Genomic DNA, 19,724 nt, shown 5'->3' with positions numbered 1-19,724 from the left:
TAAGTCATTTTGAACATGATTTGGTTGTTGGAACCAGAGTATTTCAGAAACTGCTGATCTGCTGGGATTTTCCTGCAGAACCATATTTAGAGTTTACAGAGAGCAGTCTTAAACGGAGAAAACATTGAGTGAGTGGCACTTCTCTGGGGGAAAATGACATGTTGATGCCAGAGGTCAGCGGAGAATGACCCGTCTGCTTCCAGCTGATAGGGAGCCAATTATTCAAACAACCACTCATTATACCCAAGGTATGCAGAAGATCAGGTGAGATAGAACTGCAGGAGACCTAAAAGGAGGAAACTGAGGATACATGTGCTCAGAAAAATCTGAGATAAGTGGAAAAACGTTCCCATGGTCTGATTTTCTGCTGCTACATTCAGATGGTAGGGTCTGAATTTGGTGCAAGTAAATATGAAAGACTGCATTCATCCCGGCTTCTATCAATGGTTCAGACTGCTGTTGGTGGTGCAATGGTGGCCTTAGTACCGACTTAGCATCATCTTTATGCTACAGCCTAACAAAGTGTTGGCGCAATCCAATGGAACACCGTGAGGATTTTCATCATATTGTAGATTTGCAGCTGACTAACCTGTGTGGTGCTATCATCTCAATATGGGCCAAAACGTCTGAGGATTGTTTCTATCAGCTTGTTGAAGCTATTAAAATGAAACCAGTTCTGGAGGTACAAGCAGGTCCAACCTGGTACTAGCAAAGTGTGACGACAGATCTAAGACCCCTGTCATTGTGTCCTTTACTTAGTGGTCTTTTCATGGAGTTAAAGCTATCCAATAAAGCTGCCAGAATCTATGTTACACCACCTTAGAGCCTTTTAATAAAACTCTTTCATAATTTCTGTGTGCTAGTAATGAATATTGTTAGATTATTTGCCCATGTCTTGCCTCTGTCTATTCTTTTTTTTTTTTTTTTTTACATAACTGCTTTCTTTCTCCCTGTAGCATCTTTCTCCATTTCTTTCTTTCTCTGAGCATACAGATAAGTGAATATGAAACAGACATCATTATATTTCCCAGTCCTTTGCAAACACAAATCTTACACCCCTCGGCTAAGCAATGAATATTTTCTGTGTTTTACACTCCTTGTTTTTGAGCACACACACACACACACACACGCGCACACACACACACACACACATGTGTGTATTTATATCCTTGTGGGGACATCTCATTGACACAATGCTTTCCCTAGCCCCTTACCCTAACCCTAACCATCAAAAATGAATGCCTAACCCTGACCCTTACCCTAAACCTAACCATAACCTAATTGTAACCCTGACACTAAAACCACATTTTGAGGCTCAAAAATGCCTTCAAACTCGTGGGGACCGGGATTTTGGTCCCCACAAGGGCTGTTTGTCCCCACAAGTATAGTAAACTACCAATTTTTGGTCCCCATGAAGATGTTAATACCCGTCCACACACACACACACACACACACACACACACACACACACACACACACACACACACACACACACACACACACACACACACACACATCTACGCACATACACACTATTCAATTCCATTACAAAGAGCACTGTCATCAGTTTCTCACTTTCGCAGTAGTGATTCCTTCACATTGTTTTAGGAACATTATTTAGGTTTTTTATAAACATCTTCAGAAAACTTCTCTTTTGCACCTCAACTACTTCTTACTTGAAGTTGTTTGTAAGATTTCTATTAACAATTCCTGTGAATCAACTCTGAGTCATGACCTCCTCTTTAACATGTTTTGTTTTTCCGAGCTGCACAAAACTTTCCAAGGGATTTATCTTCAGTCAGTACTGACAATCTGAAGGGGTGGACAAACTAGTAGATTTCTTTTTAAAGGCAAAACATGTTTTTTATTAAATATTTCAGCCAGTTAATCAGCTTTCTTGAAATTTGATTCATATGTCCAGGGGCTAAGGTGATAATCTGTGAAGTATTTCTGCTGGTGAGGTTCCCCTTAGCTGTGCTGCAGTCTGCCATTCAATCCAGTGTATGCCGTGGAGATAAACACTCAGCATGTCAGGTAGTAATATTACCACATGGTCCTGCCCCCACAAATTAATGTTTGTTCATTCAAAGAAACACGATCCTGCGTGGTCCAAAAGAGAAGAATTACTAGTTTTAAACAGAGAGATCTGAGTTCTTTTTGAAACTTCATGAGCATACTGAAACAATAATTACAGCAGCAGTACAGCAGTAACAGTAACAAGATCCTGGGTTTGAATCCATCAACTGGCTGGGCCTTCCAACGTGGAGTTTGCATGTTCTCCCCGTGTTTGCGTGGGTTCCCTCTGGGTACTCCACAGTCCAAACACATGCAGTTAGTGTGGTTAGGTAAGCTGGTGATTTTAAATTGCCCACAGGTGCGAATGGTTGGATGCCTTTCTGTTCCAGCCCTGTGACAAACCGTAACCTGAAAGAAAGAAGGAAAGAATGAACGTTTTAGCTGCCTATTCTCAAACTGCCTACTTTCACAATCTATTCATTGGAGCCTGACCCCAACAGAAAAAACACTGCTTGTTTTTTTAACAAAGTTAAAAGGACTGTCATTTAAGTAGCAGTGCTCATGTGAATAAATGCATGTAAAGTATCTGTCGTTTTCATCAGTGTTGATCCTTTTGATGGGGCAGGACTTTTTGTAGACGCTCATCTATTGAGCACCATGCATACGCACGCACTGTATGTGTGGTAAGGTTTTTTAACTGATCATCAGCAAATAGGTATACACAACATGTTTCACAGAACTGAGAAAATAAGAACCAAACAGTAAAAACAGGCAGACAGATGCGCATACTGCGAGTTACTTCAGTGCTGATACTTTACTTAGTTTAGAATACAAGCTAACAAACTGCAGATACAGTAATAATACATCAATAGCAAATCTATGGACTTAGCTAAACTGAACTGTAGCCACACAAAGTCCCAGATTCATGTCTTTAGTTAGCACACGATTAAATGTAGGTAGTCATCAGAATAAACTATTTATGCCCAAAATAATAACTTTAAGTCATTTCAGTATTTATATTTTTCCATTTTGTGACATGGAAAATTTACATTGTAAAATGTCAGATTTGATTAAATTTGGTCCAATAACATATACATGATTGATATACATTCAGTTTATACCAAGCAAAATTTCCTTAATGAATAATTATTTGAAATAATGAAAATAAAATAAATTTTCATATATTTCACTTACATTTCACTCAAAATTATTGCTTCATGTTTACTAGTGCAAATGCATTTTTTGCAGTGTATGGAGCATTAAAGTAGTTTTAGTTCAATCTTAATAAATATTGCAGGACTTTAAACTTAATACTAAAAAAGTAAGCAAAGCTCGAGTTCCATAAATACAATGAAAGAAATTTCTCATGCTTTATTATTTATCCTGAAAAGGTGTAGTGTTGCAATAGTGAAAAAATATTTTGTATATATTATCGCCTGTATCTCTTAACCTCTCTAAATTTGTCTCTCTTATATGAGTCATAAATAAATGTAAAAAGAAGGCGATTAAGTAGAATTAGAAGCAGCAAAACAGGAAAAACAGTTTAGTGAAGAAGATGAAATTTTATAAAAGACATGCATGAATATAATCCCCAGGAAAAGGTTTAATTTTAAAGCAGAGGTTATGATGGTAACAAGTAATTTAATTTGATATTATTTGACATGGATAAATTAGGTCAGTATTATAAAGAGCTGCTATACGTTAAACTGTAGCTACACAAATGAGCACGTCTCTCTTTGTACGTCCCTCTCATGGGTTACAGGTCTGGTTAAATGACTCTGTGAAATGACAGAACCAATTAATTTAAAGAATTTATACACAGACAACCATAATGAAAGGCACTCCTATAACTCTTATCCAATTTGTGCATGTGGAAACAGCTACCATATAAGATGAACGCAACTGTCACACCTGTGAGAAACAACAGACGTTGTTGCCTTTGTTTTATTAGACCATTTATAGTGCTGAGAAAAAAAGGCAGAAGTATGACTCTTACATGGCACTCAGTTCTTCTGGAGTGTGAACACGACACTTTCCTGAATATTTCATGCAGCACTTTTATACCTGTGTAAGCACTCCTCGAGATGTGTCTTTGAGTGTCTGTGACTCATCTGCTGTATGATGTGAAGATGAAAACCAAGAGGAACTGGTCTCCACTCAGGAAGTATCTTTTGTCTTATTGTACTGTGCAGACACGGTGTAGTCTCAGTTATTCTTTGTTGTTGGTCTGTGATGCCCTGTGTTCCATGACCCTTAAGTGGCTGAGACGAGCACAATGAGTGCATGGTTGTGTCAAAAAGCACACAGCAATCCACAAATAGTGTTTACACAGTTTCCAGGAAAGGCAAACTCGCAATGAAAAGAATGAACCGGCAGTTTTCCGTTAAATCTCTGCTGCTCATTTAGCATTTCATATCACCCTCTGCAAATCTGACTGCATGAGAGTCTTTTGGCTGGTCTTTTATCTTTTCCTTATGGCACAGGATCACTTCTAGTATCACTTCTCATTTTAGATTACCCGAGCCTTCAAAGCCACGGGCTTCAGCCTTGCTTGTCAGCGTGGCAACTCCCACGTGGATCTCCTCGTTTGAGGGCATAACCACTCATTTAAACAATTTGTTGTTGGCGTTAGCTCAAGGCTAAATAAAAAGGGTCTGTTGGTGCCGCAGTGCTGGTATGAATTTGCGCAAGGTAACACACAAACCTTTAATGAAAGGTATTCAGACATCAGCAGCAGTAAACACAGCTAGAAGCACTTGGACACAGTTCAAACCCCCCCTCTGTACCGAGCATGTGTGTGTGCTATCAGCAGATGGGGACAGTGGCAGGTTGTATGTGCGGCTGTGCCCACATATGTGTGTGTTTGTAGGAGGCCCTCAGTGCTTACTCAGTGCTCTTCACAAAATGACCTCGGGAGTTGTGGGTGTTGACATTTTGGAGCCTAGCCAGCCTAAGAGCTCTCTAAACAGACATAACGTATCGCTGCAAAAGCCCTTTGTGAACTGTAAGGTATCAGTGTGTGGGTGGGGGAGTTTCCATTCAAGCATCCCCTGAGAGCCTTTGAGGTTCTTCTAAAAACTTTTCAAGCTTGAGGTTAGTGAACTTACTGGAGCATCGTAGTTGTTAAAATGTAGCATGTTCCTCGTAGGAGTTTGTGGAGAGCCAAAAGGGGCTGAAAGACTGGATGTAGTCAAAGGAGGGGAAAAAAGCTCAAGATGAATAGCATTATCACGTCATGGCTTGCTAAAAGTTTGACATTTTGTGTACAGCTTGCTCTACAACCCCCAAATGGCCACTTGGCCTTCTCAGTATTACAGATAGCTGTGGTCACTAAAAACAAACAATCAGTCAAAGCGAGAAAACTTGGGAACTTTTATTCTCAGAATTGTAAATTTTGTCTCAATAGTCTGACTATCTGGTTGTTAAGTGATGATGTATGAATCCTGCTTCCGGGTCCAAACTGCTCTGCGTTTATTAAGGCTGTTGTGTTTTTAACATGTTTTAATGCTTCGTATCTTGTTCTATTTAATCTCAACAAGCCCCTAAAAACAGTCAGTGATCACTGTCGGCCTCTCTCGGTTTTTATCATCACTGTTCATTTTAAAGCTCAGTTTTTAAAACCTTACGATGTAACTACAGCCCAGCCCATGCAGCAGTATATTAATGACTAACGTTGTATTGTGGATGGATTATCTCAGTTGTTCTCCTGACTAAAGTTTGGTCCGTTTACAGCATCCTGCCATGCGACTGCATTTGTCCCTAACCATCAGGAACCCTCACGTTAACTTTTATCCAGTGGGGAAAAAAAAGTCACAACACTGATGAATCCTTGTCTCAGTGCAATCCTTCACATCCTTTGGTTTCTATCACTTCTGCAGCTGTTGTCATTGCTAATGTATTTGGTTAGATTTTGTGTTTAAAATATTGCATTTTTTTATTTGGTGATGTTTTTAAGCTGTAGCATGTTTGACCTCTCAGGCTCACCAGAGAATTCTGGGAGAAAGAAAAAACAAAGTATTTTTCAGTGGCACTAACCCCTCTATACAATATTGATACATCACAACTTTCATTAAAACTGAATAACGTGTAGCATTACTTGAATAAAAATAAATGCTGCAGACACATTTATATTCACAATAAAAGTTGCCTGTTTGGTGTAGCTAAAGACTAAAAGACAAAGTTATTTAAATCCTCTCTACACTAGTGTCATTGATTTTCATTGATAATGGTATTCATTTTCCAGGTCTGCCCAGGTGAACTCAATAGTGACTTAACTATATTCAGCTTTTATATTCAGATCAATACATCCTAATCCCCAACATTGATTTTACATGCTGAATATGTATGCCAGTGAAATGTGCCCCTTGTCACTTTCTGTTTGTTGTCCATTTGTTCCCTGTGCATGTGGAACACACAGAAGGTTATACCAGATTAATACATGAGCATTTATTGGTATGGATGTGGGAGGCATGTGTCCCGCATCACAGCACGGTTGATACTGGGGTAGGACACATACTCTAAGTGTTAGTGTGTTTACATTGTTCTTTGGTACCCAGTCCTCTGTGTGTGTGTGTGTGTGTGTGTGTGTGTGTGTGTGTGTGTGTGTGTGTGTGTGTGTGTGTTATTACCCTCGGTAATAACTTTGGATGGTGAACAAACATAAGTTAGAATAAATCAAGAAATGTCAGGGTTCAGATTCCCAGTCATAGAAAGTCCTTTGACGGGATGGAACCACGACTATGTGTATGTGTCTCTGTTAGGCAGCACCTACCTGTTATATCCCAAACTGCTCGTCCACCTCCTGCCTCAGTCGCCCTCTCGGGACAACCACAGTTTACGTACCAAACCTGAGGAAGAAGTTAAACTGAGCAGGATTAAAATGACTTTAGTTAAAATCACAAATGCATTGTGAGTCACCAGGATTCTGAATTTACGCTGCTTATCAAGCTCGTTTTTTTATTTTTCCACTTGAAAGACACAAGTTGAAGATTCATATAATTTTTTGTAAATGACGACATATGTGTGCACGTGATGTATGTAGACGTATAGTTAAAGGTTAGGTATGACCTCTCCGCTGACAGAATATGTGAGTGAGAGACAGAGAAAAGGAGATTTTGTCACTGTCTGGACCCCACTCACCACTCTCACTGTTCATTTGCTCTCTCTCCCCTCCTCTTAATGTCTGTGTATAAAAATGAAAAATGCATTAATGGCTGAATACGGCCTAGAGAGTGACAGAGCACTGACTGATGACGGAATGTACAAGCTCATTATTAAAGGTCTTATCACCCCTCTGCAGATGCACTTACACACATGCGCACACACACATGCACACACACACATGCACACACACACAGAGTGTGAGAGAGAGACCTCAGTTGTTCAATGTCATGAATGCGGTTGTCATCATAATCAACACTTTGGCCTAAAATCACCTTTTTGAAAAGTTTTAAAAGGACCTTTTGTAGGTCAGTGTTGTCCAAAGTACAAAAGCTCAGACGTGATTTCTCTGTAAACACGTAGAGACACACATAATGGTGCGAGTGGTGCAGTGTTGGTGCTGCTAGTTTAAGCGAAAAAGACGTGGGAAGACAGTTGAGGAAGTCATCTTAATGACTGAATGTTGAAAAAATAAATGTGCTTGATGTATTTTCATCAGCAGTAATACAACCAAACAAACAATCATACGTTCATCTGCGATTATCAGAATCATCATTCAGTGTGGTACATTTTTTTGAACACCATCATGCTTTCCCAGTTTACAGAAAGATGAATCTGCCAGCTCATACCAAACTTTCATGACAAACGTTATAGTCAGAGGCTGTTTATCTGTTTTTAAGGTGGTTACATCCTCGTATCCCTTAAACATTCATGATGTTGTGATTATATAACCTGTTTTACCTTTAGGTAACTCAGAGTCATGTAGAAAATGGCCATTTAGATATTTATCTAATTACCAGGAAAATGGACACACTCTAACAAGGTGCATGGATACAACACTAATGCACCAGTTATGAGAATAATTCTGCTCCATTTAAATTCAGACCTTCACATAGTTTTTCCAATTATTAATAATCAGTATTGACTGGTAATTATATATAACAGCTGGGGGAACTGCTTCCATAACAGTAATGGTATTAGCTAGACTCATTCATTATGATGCGCATAAAGTATAAATAAATATATCCAAATGCAGCTTAGTCTGTTTTTTTTCTTACCAAGCAGAAGGACCAAGCTAGACTGGACCCAAAAGAAAATTATACATTTTTAATACATTTTGAAGCAGTTACAGCAATAAAAATACATCAAAGGTGTCACTTTAGCTCATCGTGCTATTTATCCCCCTCTTTTTTTTAATCACAATTAACCAGATTGGACCAAAGATGTACGATGTAAATGTCTAAAATATAATATATTAGTTTTCTTTTTGATTTGTACCATCCTGAATGTTTTCAGCAAACACATATTGCTAGCCAGACACCAGGTAATCAATTTTGCACATCCTTAAAGTTCGTTTTAGTGTAATTGTTTAACTGTGGTAATGTTACTGATTGTCATTTTGTTAGCTAATGATACAGATATTTCTATAGTGAAATCAGAAAACAGGAATATAAAAGTAAGAATTAATAATAATGGAAAATGGAAAAGCTTTAGGGCGCCGGCTCTCGAGGACTAAAGTTTGAGATGCCTGCACCAGACTTACCGGTCGATCTTTATCCCCACCCTCACCTACGATCACGAGCTTTGGGCAGTGGCTGTGTCTCCCTTAAAGAGGCTGAGGAGTTCAGCCACATGTTTTTAAATAAGTGGAAAACTTTGTTACTGATAGCAAAGCAAATAGTAAAATCCTCCCTTTTTATGCTTCCCATAACTTTATTTTATCAAGCTACCTTCCACCAACCGATTTCTGATTTCCTTATATAAACTGTTCAGTCATTATGTTCTTTTATTTTCTTCTACTTAATCGATTGCTACTTGACTTGCTTTTATTGTGTGTCTAATAGGTGAAAATAATTCAAGAAGTTGATGCTTTACGTTCCACTTCGGCGTCTTGACGGTTATTCAACCTGTTTAATACGAGCCTTTGTGAGAGATTGAGAGCACTTTAGCGTACAGATAGCAGAAAGATAATTAGCTTAATCTCCATGGGTGGCTGAGTCCCCTTCAGCCACTATGATGGAAATAGTGTGCGTTCCCATCCATGCTGTCGGTGGGACCAGCGGCAGTTAGGTAACAGTCCCTTAACTGATTTGAATCAACTAATTAGAATCACTAACTACACTCCCTCCCTCTCTCTATCACACACAGATACACATGTCTGTGTTTCAAACTGGAGCTGCAGCAGCCAGCTGTGCTCATCGATAGCTTCTCCTTATTCATATGCTGCTTATTATCTGTTTTAGTGTTCAGTTCTAAGTCATCGCGATTCTTTCTTTTTCAATAATTGTCTTATATTTCCTGCTCTCGCAGTTCTCAGGTATCATTTTTTGCAACTAGCCACAAGAGAATGGCAATCTAGAATCTAATGGGTCTTCGTTGTGATCCTCAGAAGAGAATTTTACCTTCGACTGAGACTCATCAGCAGGCTTCAGTCACAGTTGCTGCATTAACGCCTGTTACAATTACATTTTAAATAAAAGGATGTATTTCATGGTATTTCTAAACCTTCCCAGAGAGATGATGTGTTAGTGAAAATGTGAATATAAGTTTTAAAGTTCCCTGAAAAGGTTTTGTAAAAAGTGTTTTTTACAGTTTACCGTATGTTTTGTGTCAGGTGGCAATTCTAACGTGGCAAAACAAATTATTTGAATAAAATGGAATTGAAATGAAATGTTCAATTTCCTTTCTGCAAAACGCAAAAGACAAAAAGCCTAAGCAGTCGGTTTTATAAGATGCAGAAAAGTAAAGTGACACCCTCTACACTTTCTGCCAGTTAAAACTGTTCACTTCGTACCTGTCATAGCCAAGCTCGTCTGCGTTTTTCTTTTCATCTGCAAACCTCTCTCTCCCCTCCAGAGCCCTTCATTTTTAATTTATGCCTTTAATCATTCAGCTCAATGTGCAGCGTTAAGGGAGAGCGCTTGTTTCCTCCATCAGGGTGTCCCTCCAGTGTGGCACTGCTCCTGAGCAGATGGTATCTGTGATAAGGATCTACAATGAATATGCATCCCTCACCTCGGCACTTGCACCGGGGTCACATTAAAGCCCATCGATCTCACACACACACTTGCTTTACACTGCGTCCTCCACCTTCGGGCCCTCTCCAAAGAGTGCTTGTTGCGTCAGAAATTGGCCTGAGTATATTTCACACAGCAGCAGATCATCACACTGACATTACAATAAAGCTAAACTTGCTGTGAGTCAGTTTTCTGTTACTGCAAGGCTTTTTTTCTCTTGCTCCTGATGATGATTCACGCTTTACATTTTCTTGGAAGATCTTAAAAAGGTCTAAAATGTGTATGTTTGGAACAACGCTTAAAGGAGTGCAACACACTTAAGCAAACCAGATAGTTTGTTTATAAAAACATGTTTTTTATTTAGCTGTCCCTCTGATATAGTCATTTAAAATCCCGTCCATCCTGCTCAGTCTGTTGCTTTAGATCAGGGCTGTCCAACTCCAGGCCTTAAGGGCCGGTGTCCTGCAGGTTTTAGATGCATCCTTGATCCAACACAGCTGATTCAAATGGCTAAACGACCTCCTCAACATGTCTTGAAGTTCTCCAGAGGCCTGGTAATGAACTAATCATTTGATTTAGGTGTGTTGACCCAGGGTGAGATCTAAAGCCTGCAGGACACCGGCCCTCGAGGCCTGGAGTTGCACCTTCACTGTAATACCTGTCCCCCTCTCACTCACAGACTTACCTCCACATCTCCAGGCTCTCGTTCACCTGCTTCCTACTCTCACTACAGATTGCAGAGTCATCAGAGTCCACCAAGACTCCTGCCTGAGCTCATCTGCCAGCCTGTCTATCACCACTGCAAACAAGAAAAGGCTCAAAGTAGATTTCTGATGTGTCCCACCTGACCTGATGAATCTCTGACCCCGACTGCACGCCTCACTGCTGTCTCACCATCCTCAAACCTGTCCTCCACCACCCTCACCCACTGCTACTCCTGACTTCCTCATGCAGTATCACAGTACCTCTGTTAGCATCATATCTTGCTTGCTTTAAAGACACAGTGATGCTCCTTGTGATCTTCTTTGTACTTCTCCATCAACACTCCTCTATCTACTGAGCAGGGATAGCTCAGTAGGTAGAGTGGGTGCCCCCATGATCGGAAGGTCGGGGGTTCAACTCCACTGAACGGCTACCCTGAGGTACCCCTGAGCAAGGTACCGTCCCTACACACTGCTCCCCGGGCGCTGCATTGGAGGCTGCCCACTGCTTCACTGGGTGAATGGGTTAAATGCAGAGAAGTAATTTCCCTATGGGGACTTACACATTATTATTATTATTATTATTATTATTATCAAAGCATGCATCACCTTCTGCACATCCTTCCCAGTCTGATGTCTCTGCCTGGCCAATTGATATATGTCCTCTTCGTCTCAGCCACCTCTCTCAGTACTCCTGTCTGCTTTCTTCATCTCATTTCACCATCTCATTTTTCTTTGCTAACCTCTGTATTTGAAACAAAGCCTGTCCTTCCTCATTCCACCACCAAGTCTCATCTTCTTGGCGCTGTCCCTCACCAAACTCTGAACTTCCCCTAGTTATCTGGAATCTCTTCTCTACCACCAGGAGCCTGATTCAACTCTGTGCAACATTCTTTCATCTTCAACTAACACCATTTAATCCTTGCAGCTTTCTCAATTTACCAGTCATAGTCCCTACATTAACATTTAACGTCCCTACTCTCACCTCTGCTTTCCTGGCTTTCCTTCATTCCTGCTGCTTCTGAACACCCTGTCATAGAACCACGGCAGACCCGGCGGCATTTCCATGCTTTCCAGGATCTTTTATTCTTTCCAGTTGCTGTACAAACACTCGGCTGCAGCTTTGCAGCTCCCAGCCGGACACATACCAACAACAACCACCATTCAGGAGCTGGCTCACCCTTTAAGCCGGTGAGGCGTGATTGCGGATGCCACAAAAAAAGTGATCTGAGTAACTCTGAATGCTACCAGTCAGGCTGCTCTGAGTATTTCACAAACTGCTGATCTGCTGGGATTTTCCAACACAACTATCTCTCGGGTTTATAGAGAATGATTTGAGGAAGAGAGAAACAGATATAGAAAAGAGAAAATATCCAGTGAACAGCAAAGAAAATGCCTTGATGATTTTAGAGGTCAGTAGAGAATAACCAGACTGCTTTGAACTGACAGGAAGGCAACATTAACTCAAATAACCACTGATTACACCCAGTGAATGCAGACGTGCAGCAGATGTCTCAATTTCTACTGAGACATTCTTGTGGTAGGGTCAGACTTAGATCCATCCGTCCTCGTATCAATGGTTCACGGTGCTGCTGGTGTAATAGTGTGGGGGATATTTTCTTGGTACACTTGGCTCCTTAGTACCAACTGAACATCTTGTTAATGGCACAGCCTGCTCAGGTATTGCTGCTAATCATGTCCATCCCTTTATGAGACAGTGTGCCCATTTTTAAGGCGTTTTCTATCAGGATAACACAACAACAGCAACTGTGTGATCCTGATACGTCAATTCAGACCAAAATCTTTGAGTAATGTTTCCCACACTTGTAGTTTAATTTATGCAACAAAGTATTATGGGAGTTCTAAAGGATAAAGGGGTCCAACCCACTTCTAGCAACGTCTATCTAATGAAGTGTCCGATGACTGTACATCAACTGCTTCCCTATTTCACAAATTAGGAAGCAGAAAAAGTCCTCAGACGTGACAAAATAACAAAATCACATGATATTTGATTTTTAATAAAATATTGAAGATTTAAAGATTCATCTATGTAAATTTCATACAATTGTTCAGAGCTGACTTCAGTTTTGTAAGACTGAAAATTACTTATTAACAAGTCATTTCTTATAAAATTAATTGTTTAGCATATTCATGGTAATAAGCTTAGATAAAACAGATTCTTTACAGCTTCAGTTATTGCTAGAAGAGTTTTTCGTTACACTAATTATAATTCTTTATTGGATTCCCGTGAAAATAAAGACAATAATAAATGCTCACATGAAATAATTGCAGACATGTACACACTGCTTCTAAGGCAATTCTTTATCAAATCTAACTGATTGTAAAGTTAAAGATTGTAAATACCAGTGAGTACGTTTTCTCTTTGGTACGGTCACCTCGAGTGTTGGCAGCTCGTAATGAAAACACCAGCGTCAGTACGTCATTATGAATCTGATGTCTTTGTTTGTGTTGAATATCACTGTCAAATGAACAAACTTGCAAACATTGCTGACGTAAATTGACATCATTTATGAAAGGTACCAGCTGACTCACAAGTCGCACTCAAAGTATCCCAGCATAAAATGAATATGCATGTGTGACTCATGTACACACAGACACACTAGCAAATAAATAAATGCATGCCTGCTCATGCATGGAAATTCACACTCATTTTTCACTAACATGTTCACACACCCACACAAGCTTATTTGCATATCAGTGGGTACATTCGTGTCTGGCCTACATTCACAACAGTATCGCTGAATGCAAAGCTTACACGCATATATGAACACACAAGTGCACGCACTCTCTTTCTCGCTGAAAGTGTTCACTCCATCCACTGAGACAACACAGATAATTCACAAATAAACATGCATACATTTGCTGCAGTTATGCACAGGTGGCAGTTTTATTTTTACTTGGTTTATAATTATTTTCACGCACGTCTCTGGAGCAACACCAGCCTGTCCTTCTCTGGCAAACCTCTCCAGCTCCTCCAGATTTATATTGTCTTCTAGCGAGGACCCTGATCTTTGGTTCACCCGACAGATTTTAAAGTCAGGACGTTGTGCAGGCCAGTCAGCAACGCTCACTTTGATCTTCTGGAGGTCGTTCTTCACCAGCATGCTATGTCCCCAGGCTCAGTTTTGCTGCTGACCGCTTTTGGTTTTCTTTCAAAATCTTCACACATCCTTCATGGTTCCTTCCACCTTGATGAGATTCCCAGTTCCAGACACACTGAAGTGTCCCCACAACATAATACTCCCACCACCGTGCTTCCCTGTGGTCTCTCTCCTCCTGCTTTCTCCAAACATCTTAGTTTAGTCTCATCTGACCAAAGGACACTTTGAGTGTGCAGAATCTTTCTCCAGGTTGTCCTTAGTGTACTTCACACATGTGTGTTGTGATTGTAGAGCTCTTTGTTCATCCCTGTTGTTGTTTTTATGGTACTGTACTCCAGTCTGGCTCTAAGACGTTTTTCTTGGTCTGCAGCATCACAATCATTCCTGTGCACAGTTCTAGTGACTGTTATCTTTGATACTACATTTCCTGACTTGGCTAAGTTATTCTCTTGTGTCTAAGCAGTTGTTCTGAGCTCTTTAGAAACATCTCTCACTATTTGTCTTCGAAATCTTTCTTTTCCTACCTCTGTCAGGCGTGTTCTGTCCTGGGTGTTTCTCTTTGAATTTCTTAATGATACTTCTCACTCCAGTTCTTGGCATTTGGAAACATTTTGATAACTTTGTATACAAATAAAGAACACTCGTCCTTAGAACATCTACTGGCCTTTAATCCTTTTCTACTTTATATTTCACAGGGGCTAATAATTTAATCCTCAACCGTGCTTTTGAAATAAAGTGTCCCCTTTGTAAAGCTTTGCTAACATTTGGTTAAAAAAAAATTCCAGTAATGTTTCACTTTACTGTGAATAGGGCATGACATACATCCTCGATGTATCCACACCCAGCATAAATGTCTCCCGTGTCTCTGCCCATTCCCTGCTTGGACATTTTAGAATTTCCCAAAAGGTCAAATCAATTTGATATACAGGATGTAGAATCTGATTATGCACACTTAACAGCACAAAATGTGCGCCTTTTTTTCTGTTGCCTTTTGAGAAGAGGAGGAATGACAGAGTGGATCGGTCCACAGCAAGCGCTTCGGCGGAGATTACATTAACAGTCATTCACAGCCAGTTAATATACAGTAAACCAGGCCAGAAGGTAGACAAAAGGAAGATTTCTAGACCTTTTGGTTCACTTGCGCTGAACGTATGATAATTCATTATTTGATGTTTCTGAGTATTTACCGCCCACAGAATATTTAATGAGGAATGAAAATTACACATTTATTGGATCTCAAATCTTTAGTTTTGAGAATCACCGAATGTAAACTTAGTATGCGTGCAAGAACAGGGTGCCTTTTTTCAACCAGTTGGTTTCTATGATTTTTTTTCTTATTCTTTTTCTTTGCAGAAGAAAAAAAACAACATTACTGTGGACATGAAGCATCAAAAGGTCAACAATCAAGCAACCCTTGAAATGCTGAGGTTATTCCATTTGCAGTCCCAAATATTATGGGCGAGGCAGCAGGAATAATGATCATTATGTTGAGAAAATGGCACTGATTTGTAATATTGTTTTAAATGCTAACAGGAGAGTCTGCTATGTCTCGAAATTTTCAAATTCGAGTAGAAGTTCACATTAGGTTTGATGGCATAAACAGTTTTTCTTCCATCCAAGATTCAAGCTGAAGGAAAACAGTGGTTTAATCTATGTGAGCACCTGCGGAGCTAAAATGATCAGAGCTGGGTGATTCTTATTGGCAGACATGTTGCTCAAATTACTTGGAAATGCTCTAAAGTTTCTGGCCCTCAGGCACATTAATATATGACAACAGGGATGTGCACGCATTTACAGCTTCCTTGAATTGAACCAAAATGTCAAAGTTTATACAGCATCCTCTGTAAAAACTGCACTAAAACAAACTTTGTCTACTTTATGTGGGGTCTAGCACGTGATTATTACTGTGCCTGGCTGAATGTGCCACACTGCAGTGAACTGTGTAACTGTAAAAGGTCAGATCTTATTTGAAACCCAAAGTGCAGCAGAAACAGCACTGAGACAGATGCCATTTGAGTCCTTGTGATTTCTTCTTGGTAATTAGTTTTTTTAGTTACAGTGTTGGCTAATAAAAAAGAAGAGAAAGGTCATATATGCATATAGAACTATACTAAAACTGCTATAATAATATTAGCAACCATAATGAAATATTATAACAGATGTCTGCTTTGATCACACAAACATTATGTTTGAGTAAGTAAAGGATCATTTTCAATTCCGTCCAATTTTATTTATACAGCACCAAATCACAACAACAGTCGCCTCGAAGTGCTTCATATTGTAAGGTAGACCCTACATAAAGAGAAAAACCCAACAATCATATGACCCCCTATGAGCAAGCACTTTAGTGACAGTGGGAAGGAAAAACTCCCTTTTAACAGGAAGAAACCTCCGGCAGTCAGTAATACATTCTAATTTTCTACAGTATATTTCTAACTAACCAGGCGGCTCATTTTCTTTCTCTTGATGATACTTTCTTTAAAGTTAGAACACATTTTGGGGTCAAGTTGAAAGAAAGGTGTAAAAGTGAGGTCAGAGGTCAAATGCGATGCAGTGCGGTATTTTGAATCTTTATACGGTACATTCGACATGTCGATAATACACACCACACATGTAAGAGTCGTGGTTTCTAAGTTTAAGGGTTTTTGGCAGTTTTTGACTAATAAATCATTAAGTCGGCCTTGAAAACCTCAAAGGATGTTCAGTCAAAACTTTTCAACCTCGCGTGCTTACAGACAGAAGGACGTGCAAATACGACCACAAACATAACTTCCTTGGTGGAGGAAAGAAGAAGAAGAATTAGTTGTAGGTATGTCAGCAGTTAAACCGCATCATGTGTCTAACTTCTAGAGCAGTCCTAATGAAAACAAGTAGCAATTTGTGCAGTCAGCAGAGTCACCTCACAGCATGCAGACTCTGGGTTTGAACCTCCTAACCTCCTGGCCTTTGGTAGTGCCTGCAGGGCTTTTCTCTGAGTGCCTCTGTTTCCTACCACAATCCAAACAGATGCGTGTCAGGTTCAGTGGTGAGTCTAAATTGGTTCTGGTTGTGAATAAAAGGTCAATTAAGTGCATAGAATAAAGTGCTTTATGAATACATCAAAGAAGTCAAATAAGACCAAATGTGGCTAAAAAGCTCTTTGAGTTGTCAGTAAGTGCGAGGTAGATGGCAAACCATTTCACTAAGCAGAGCAAACACCCCTTATTCCATAATCAGTTTCCAGTAGATCAAATTGCTGCTGTCCTCCATCGTCAAACTCAGAAAATTGAATTCCAACACTCTTCAGTCTATCTTTGATTGTTGTTTAGTTTTCCAGCCCCAGTTCTGTTCTCAACAACCTCATTTCCAGCAGCAGCTGTTTTTAGTTTTGATAAACGAATGTACGCTACTACTTCTCGCTGATGACTGAAATTTACATTTATTTTCTACACAGTACAGCCAAAAAAACAAATCCCAAGCATATCCATTCAGCAGGTCCTCTTTGCTCCTGAAACAAGTGCTTTAATTTTCTGGTATTTTCAGTCTCCATTTGTGTCCTCACACCTCTCCATTTCATCATCGATTTAAACAATTACACAACCGCAAAGCAGCGAGTTACAATGAATTGTGAAAACACAGTGTTGTTGTTCTGTCCTATGAATTTTTTATGCGTTCATCGCTTCTTAGATGGTAAAGAAGTACAAAAACAAAGACTGAAATTAGCCATTGTGAATCACTGCTGCGTGGTTGAAATTAATCATGTGACGCCTCTGTTGGCGCCGTCCTAGCACGCACGTAGCCACCGACAAAACACACCCTCTGCATCACTGGTGTCCTGTAATTTTCAACACAAGCAACCATTTTCAAAAGTTCAGCGATCTCTAATTCCTGCTGCTGCGTTTCTATGAGCCTGGCTGATGCACGTAAACAGCAACCCCATCATTATCTTCTATTTGAAGCAGACCTTTGATTTTAATTCAAGTTAGCGCAGACTTGAAACACTCACATACACAATTTTTAGTCTTTTTCATAGAGAATTGACACAGCCCGGATGCATGTACTGTTGATTTTCTAACCACATGACACATGGAAGCAAAATCCAAACTCAAAATGGGAGATTATGGAAATATTATATTCAAAAGGACAGTTTACCGCACATAAAGATATATAGACGATTAAAACATGGATACAGCACCATTGTTTTTTCACAAAGGGACACGTGAGCTCCCAAATGAAATTGTGAGCCTTGGAATTTGAAACACAGTAAACCAGAAAGACTTAAAACTGTAAATGGGGGAGGATCTGTGCAGCGGTCGTATAGATGTGTATAGCAAAATTATGGGAAGATTGTGAAAAGAGGAGAGGAAAGTAAAAGACGAGTGGAGCACAGAAGAGAGGAGAACAAGAGTAGGTCTAGGTGAAGGGTTGTCTCATTAATCTTAAAAGGGCACAGCGGCACCTTCAGAATGCAAATGAAACTATCAGTCTTGTCACAGAAACACGAGGATGGAGCGATGGAGAGCTTGACAGTGTTACTGAGGGGAAAGGAAGAAGTAGAGAAAGAAAAGAAAGAAGAAAAAGAGAAGGAAAGAGAAACCCGTGTCGAGTGCTTCTGCCATGCTGCAAAAGTCACATAAAGAGCATTTAATCCAACATGGGAAACTATCTGCTAAGTTTCCCTAAAAGTCAAAGTAATTAAGGCATCGTAGGTGAGCGAGTGCTTTTCGACTCTATACTTACTCCTGATATTAAGCCTCAGCTTTGTTGTTGCACTTGTTTGTGTCTAATGGATGCTGAAAAAATGTATCAAATGAACCAAGTGTTGATTTTCACACATAACACTTGCAATCTTTATTTTTCTGTTCGAGCAAATCTCGCACCACCAAACATTTGGCAATAAAATAAAGTTGGATAAAGCTTGAGTGGGAAGAAAGCTAGAAAAGGACCAAACCACTATAATCTGAAAAATATATATCGCTCTGCTGTAATGCACGTGTGCATATGATCATATGGATTAAAATCTACATTTGTTTGGCTTCATGCAGGATTATAACCCCACACTTCCTGGTAGAAGTTCAGTGATGTGCTTGTGATATTGTACCATTGTGCCTAATCGCCTATGCTGCACCAGATCTGCTCTGAAAGACACGTAATTGGCCAAAGTCTCTTGTCATGGCCTAGATTTTGTAAAGCTTAAAAACAGAGCTCACAGGTGGTGCAGGAGTCTGGTCTCCTCTGAGGCTGTTTGAATTACAATCTGCTGAACAGCTCTTAAATGTAAGAAGCTTTAATAGCTCTACAACCCAGCTGGCTGATGGTTGATGTTAATTCTCACCTCCTCCTGTATGACAGGGCATTTTGAACCCTGAATTGTTTCCAGTATAAGCCAAGACTTTGAATAGTAACTCATTTTTAATGATCACAATATGAGTTAATCAGCTGGTGCTTAGTTAACTCCGGAAACCACCTTCATGTGCTCAGACACAGAATAAATTACATGTGGAATAGGACAGGCTTTTAAGGGAGGACAGCAGTATTGAGGATTGTTAGACACTTGGAGGTGGTGAGGGGGGGGAAAGGTGTCGGGCAGCACGGCGCGCTGACTTTTCAGAGTCAGTGAGGTAAAATGGGAAGGTGGTACGAGTGGAAGCAGAGAGCGCTGCTGGTCATCAGAGGACAAAGGCAGTTCGTCAGCAGGTTCACCTGCACAGGGACAAGAAGGAATCATT

General features: G+C 40.0%; 1 protein-coding gene across 4 annotated transcripts in view; it reads left to right on the top strand.

Annotated features, from left to right (window-relative positions):
* The window catches only part of il1rapl2 (interleukin 1 receptor accessory protein-like 2), a 443,220-nt gene that overhangs the window by 344,830 nt on the left and 78,666 nt on the right, over positions 1-19,724 (top strand). The window lies entirely within an intron of this gene.

This window comes from Pelmatolapia mariae, linkage group LG2 (genome assembly GCF_036321145.2).
Source record: "Pelmatolapia mariae isolate MD_Pm_ZW linkage group LG2, Pm_UMD_F_2, whole genome shotgun sequence".
Classification (NCBI taxonomy): Eukaryota; Metazoa; Chordata; class Actinopteri; order Cichliformes; family Cichlidae; genus Pelmatolapia; species Pelmatolapia mariae.
Note: the sequence above shows the minus strand (reverse complement) of the source record. Positions and strands in the feature narration are given on the sequence as shown.